Source organism: Cyprinus carpio, chromosome A17, assembly GCF_018340385.1.
Source record: "Cyprinus carpio isolate SPL01 chromosome A17, ASM1834038v1, whole genome shotgun sequence".
NCBI classification, from domain to species: Eukaryota; Metazoa; Chordata; class Actinopteri; order Cypriniformes; family Cyprinidae; genus Cyprinus; species Cyprinus carpio.
In genome coordinates, this window is record NC_056588.1 from 17,475,762 (window position 1) to 17,482,298 (window position 6,537).

A 6,537-nucleotide genomic window follows, 5' to 3' on the forward strand; every position below is an offset into this window, starting at 1 on the left:
AAAAATCATTAGGATATTAAGTAAAGATCATGTTCCATGAAGTATTTTGTAAATTTCCTACTGTAAATATATCAAAACTTAATTTTTGATTAGTAATATGCATTGTTAAGAACTTCATTTAAACAACTTCAAAGGTGATTTTCTCAGTATTTTTTTTTTTTTTTCACCCTCAGATTCCAGATTTTCAAATAGTTGTATCTCAGCCAAATGTTGTCCTATCATAACAAACCATACATCAATGGAAAGTTTATTTATTCAGCCTTCAGATGAGAAATTGACCCTTATGACTGGTTTTGTGGTCCAGAGTCATATATCATACACAAATGTGAATGAGGATCCAGATGCACTGAAGCAGAACTTGTCTATTGTTGTATTAAAGTAGTTCTGGATATTATTAACTGCAAGAGACTGAAGGAGAGCGTTTGGTATCAGACCTCTTAAGGTGTCTACACTTAAAGAAAAAAACAACAGCAGGTGTCTGTGGGCACTGATAAGGCAGACAAGGCACAGACTCCATGTTATCTCCAACTAGTCTCTAACCCTAACCTAACCTACTCTCTAACCCTAACTAGTGACTCAACCAAACTTTACTATCAGACATTCACAGGTCAGAAACAGGAGAAAGAGAAGTGACCTTAACATGGTACTATAACATATCACTGCAAAGGCACTTCGTCATACTTCAAGTTTCTAAAAATGGATACAGAGGAATGTCAAAATCATCTCTTGGTGTTTGTCTTGATTCTCTGCCCAAGATAACAGTCGACCGACCTCGTCCTCCACTAAGAGATTGTAGTGATGGGAAGATGTACTCAGCTTTCCAGCAGTCCTCCTCTGGGAGTTTCCTCCTCTCTGGAGTATCTTTGTTTTATCTAATCAGAGCTACTTTATTTAGCTGGTTTGCTTACACATTGTTCATGTCTTTGTCAAATCATTGTTTGTTTAAGTTCAAGTGGAAAATGAATGCTTTCGGTCACATGAACGGGTGATGTAACCACAAAAAGTCACAGGAGAAGGGTGAGGGAAATATCACATGGATTCAAAGCTTGTTTTGATGGTCAAAAGTACTTTCCAGCACCTGACAGGAAAATGCATATGGAATTTTTATAAGATGTTAAGGATGTTTTAGTCACAATAGTTGGTTTGGTTTGTTTGTGTGTGTGTCTGTTGTGGATATCACTTGCAATAGGCAGTTAGATAACTTAGATAACTAAGAATAATATTGCTTTTTACAGTTGATACAACTTCTCTTTCTTCTTTTTTTCTCATATGGCATATGAGATCACTTCCACAATGTTTCAAACTGAACCTGTCCAGAGATGTATTTTGTCAAAACACCATGTGAAAGCCCACACAAAAATCCCAAAACTTGACATATTTAAACCAAGCAGAGCAATAACAGATCGATTCCTCACACACACAGCTGCCAGAGGCGCATTTGTCTCCCTGGCACAGGACAAACACTTAGTGTATAATCTTTGGGTTTGGGTCAAGAAAGTACAACACAGATCACATCTGTAATTTTGCCTTTGAAGTATATAACACAGTACTGAAAGAAGAAGAAAAAAAGGGATAAACAGACCAGTACAATAAAGGGAAAAAGTCCCAGTTTTACTTTGAAAAGTGAAACATTTTAAACCAAAACAGATCCTCTTTCACTGCGTGAAAGCAGTTTCTACTCTAAAAATATACAAAATAAAATTAAAGTATAAAAAAGATCATTGTGAAAGTTTTTAAGTTGGAGTATGTGAGATATAAATTCACAAGATATATATTGATAGTGATGTATAAATTATAAATTCCTTTTTATTAGTCACATTTTTATTTCATTTATTTCCTTTTATTCTTGACACGGAAAGTAGTTTTACTCTTTCATAGGAAGCACACATTGGGATATATAAAAAATATTTCTTTCAAACTGTAAAATCTTTGTAAACTAAATAAAGCAAGCGATTTTCCCTACAATATAATTTGTGTTTTCAAAATAAAGGTTACGACCTACACGCTTATAATTTTGCCTGGTGTAGAAGACAGGGTTTTGCAGTATTCAAGGACTAAATTCAGTTTTAAGAAGGAAGCTGTGATTGATTTAAAGGTTATGTGAACAAGTAGGCTGTCATTTAAATCATTTTATAACAAACCACAACCACAGTGATCGTAAATGACAAGATTAACAATTTGTACATGTGTATGCATGTGAGTTCATGCATGTACCGTATAAAAACTATGCATAAAACTACATGTCCATTTCTGTTAAACTGACAGCCTATAGGGAAAAGCATTACTCATGGCCCTTTACTGGCTTACTTTTATCCATATATTGCTGTATATTGTGCAGAGCAGGGAAGTGCATCCACACATGCACATTTGCTCAAAAAAAGATCAGTTGATGGACATATTACAGTTTTGCATGCAATGCACCCGTCCGTGTGGAACCAGTAACCCAGCCCTGTGGTCTCTGGGGTCAGCTGCTGCTTTCTTCCTCAAGATTTTTGGCATACGGATGACTCCACTGTTCTCTTGCCAACTGTCCATGTCCTGTAGAACAGATAGCAGGCTAAAACACAGACAGCTGGCCTCTTGCAGGACCTCACACCCTTGATGCCTGGCGCTTTGTGGTTTTGGTGTAATTCTCCAGCAGGGCAGGGCAGATGGAGACTGTGTTCATGCCAGTCCACAGCAGCTGAGAGTTTGAAAATCCTGTCGCTCCTGGCCAGAGAAGAGTATAGTCTTTTTTGGTATAGTCATTCACTTTGTTATTGCTTTCTCTTTTTGTGTCTCTGCAACCCTATATACTTTCTTATTAAGGCCTGTGCTTTTATCTGGTTTATCTTCATTCTATGTTGAAATGGTATTCGCAACCCCTTTTACTTTCATGTATGATTTTATTTGTATGATTACGCCTATTTGTTGCTCAAGAATCATTTCTTATTATTATCAATGTTGCACAAACAGTTGTGCTTCTTAATATCTTTGCGGAAACCATGCTATATATTCTTCGGGATTCTCTAATGAATATAAAGTTCAAAAGAAGAGGATTTATTTTAAACAGAAGTTTTCGTGTTTTATAAATGTAGTGCATCCTTGCTGAATTAAATGATCAATTTCTTGAATAGATTTCTATGTGTAGATATTATTGATTTACCCTTGTCCCAGAACCTGACTTTCAATCTTAAAATATCAAAATTCATTATAAAGATATGAATTGTTTGCTTATATAAAACCATAATAATGTAACTTAACAAGAAAATGATCATAAACCATTTCAATTCTTATTTTGTGAAAAATTATTTCCATTTATTCTGTAGTTTAAAATTAAAATCTTACAGTTTTGGTGTCATTTCTAGTACACCAAACAGTAATGCTTAAAATATGAGACATGACATGTGAAGACAACTGTGTGAAGAAGTAAATATCACTTGTGTGTCATTTCTAATCAAGCTGTAAGTTTGTCAAATTATGCAAAAGTTGGAAAACATTATTTAATTCCTATTATATGAAATATGTTAGCAAGGCAAAGTGAGTTGGCCATTTTATTTCTAAAATATTGATAACGTCTTTTCCACCATCATTTGAGATGTAGAGGAAATGTGTTTGGAATTTTTATGACTTTCTGATAAGAAGATGAACTTTTCCTCCACCAACAAGGAATTCTCAGTAACTGATGAAAAATTACAACGACAAATGTTTTGTGAAAGACAGTATAGCGTAAATTTGATTTAGCTATTTTTATGACACAATTCATGCAGCTGAAATGAAAAACATTATTTCTTTTCTCTCGCCCTCTCTCTCACTCTCTCTCTCTCTTTTTTTTTTTTTTTTTTTTTTGCATTTATCTAGTAACTTTAAAGGATTTTGACAAGAAACAGTGGAGGAATAGGATTGAGAAATGCTGGTACCAGGATTCAAACTCATGTCACCTACTCAGTGTCAGAGCACTAGGCCACGGTTTCTATAGAGCACACTATTTCTAAACCAGAATGTGCACACAAACACACATGAAAGCCACAAACACGTAGCCTACACACTTATCACATCTACAGTAAGGGCCAAAAGTTTTGGCAGTAACATACATTTTGTGTTTTGCAAAGTTTGCTGCTTAAGCTGTTGTGGTGTTCATTCAGATTGATTCTAGATTATTGTGTAGAGTGATCAGATGCATTTGAAATAATTGCTAAACGCTTCATTGCCCAAAAAATTTTATTTTCAAAAAAAAAATAATTTAATTTCTTTTTTTTTTGTGACTGAAAATGAATGGCTAGATTTAATTGATTGATTATTTATGTAGGAAGTGTGTGAGTGTGAATGAGTACTAATCAGGTGAAATCACTAACATACTAATTTTTTAAGAGCAGACTGATTGCTATAAAAGGAGGGAAGAAGTGCCTCCAATCATTGTGTTCTTGTTAGCGATGGTTACCTCCAAAGAAACACTACAGCCATTATCGCTTTGCATCAAAATGGCAGAGAATATTGCACTTGAAAGAACCATTTACCGGATTGTCAAGAACTTCAGGGAGAGAGGTTCGACTGGAGTGAAGAAGTCTTCAGGATGTCCCAGAGTGTCCAGCAAGCAGGACCGTCTCCTCCTGAGGAGTCAGTTATGTAATCGTGTCTCCAGCAGTGCAGAGCTTGCTCAGGAATGGCAGCAGGTTGGTGTGAGAGCATCTGCACACACAGTGAGGCCAATACTTTTGGACAACGGCCTGAAGGGCAGCAAAGAAGCCACTTCTCTCCTAGAAAAACATCAAGGGCAGACTAAAATTCTGCAGGAAGTACAAGGATTGGACGGCAGAAGACTGGTGCAAAGTTGTTTTCTCTGAAGCTCCCTTCCGACAGTTTGGGACATCTGGAAAATCGTTTTGTTTGGAGAAGAAAAGGTGAACAGTACCATGACTCCTGTGTTGTGCCAACAGTAAAGCATCCTGAAGCCATCCATGTGTGGAGTTGCTTTTCAACCAAGAGAGTGGGCTCTCTCAAAATTCTGCCAAAAAACACTGCCATGAATAAAGAATGGTATCAAAACACCCTGCAAGAGCGACTTCTTCCAACGATCCATGAGCAGTTTGATCCGTGCATTTTCCAGCATGATGGAGCACCATGTCACACAGCGAGAGTGATAAAGAAGTGGCTTGAAGATCATTACATTGAAATTTTGGATCCGTGGCCAGGCAACTCCCCGGATCTCAATCCCATAGAGAACCTGTGATCATCAGTCCTCAAAAGGTGAGTGGACAACCAGAAGCCCACCTCTGAGAACTAATAAGGCTAGAAGGGATCACCAACAGTCAGGATTTGGCCCAGAAGCTAATATCCAGCATGCCAGAGCGAATTGTTGAGGTTATGAAGATCAAGGGTCAACACTGTAAATATCAACTCATGTATTTATTTTTATTTTTTGCCAATAAAAGCCTTTAGAACTTATACGCTTAATGTTTTTCAGTGTACCATAGAAACGTGGAAAAATAATCCACACTAAAGCAGCAAACTGTGCAAAACAATTTGTCACTGCCAGAATTTTTGACAATGACTGTACACCACAGAATTTTCACTTCTAATCAAATATAACAACACAGAGAAGAAAACAATAGTTCTGGAAAGAAAAGCTTTGTACTACACAATGAGGTCAGCGCCGGGTTACTGTGACAAAATGTCATCAGGCCCAAATCTAATCTCCCGATGTGTTGTGAAAGAGGCGAGATGAGTCAATTAATTGGGTGTCATTTCCTCTGTCAGCGGTATCAGTGCTGCTGTGTTCTGAGTGAGGACTCACATTGTCATTGTACACTTTGTTCTGTAGCGAGCACGTGAGGACAAAGACATGTGATTAAAGATGGTTTTCTTGCGCCCCCTGCTGATCAGTAGTAGAATGTGCATATAAATACAGCGCACTGGCAGAGCTCACAAACATTGCTTTTTGTGATAGAAGAAAGCTGAAGTTAGAGGCAAACTGCATCATTCCTTCTCTGTTTAAGATATTTTCATTTATTTTTCTTTGTGGGCCTAATGCAAAATATAAAGATATATTGCTGCCATCTGGTGACAGCCAGAACGACACCCTTTTGTTTTTATTATAATTTTTTTTTTTTTTCTTCAGATGAGATTCATTTTGTGAGCATCTTTGTACAGCTTGCAGATAGATGATATAATGTAATAACCTTCATAACAACCAATAATAACCTTATATAATCTATAAGGTTTTCAGTCCTGATTTTAAGAATTTTGTGCATGAATCCTCTCTACCAGGCTTAGAGAAAATGCTTAGAAAAGAAAGAAAATGCCTTAGATATTTGAAATATCTGGAAAAATGCCCTTATGGTAAATTCCATTGTTTTATGTCATTTAAAATTTGGTATATTTCATAATAGTCTATTCTAGTTATTTTTTTTAAACTATAGTTATGGTTATACATATAGGGTTTAATGGTTCTACAAATATCACAGTGACCTGTAGTCACCAAATACCTGTCTTTAATTAATCAAATTAAATGAATCAAAATCAAGTATTTATTTTATATACAAATTAGCACATATAAAA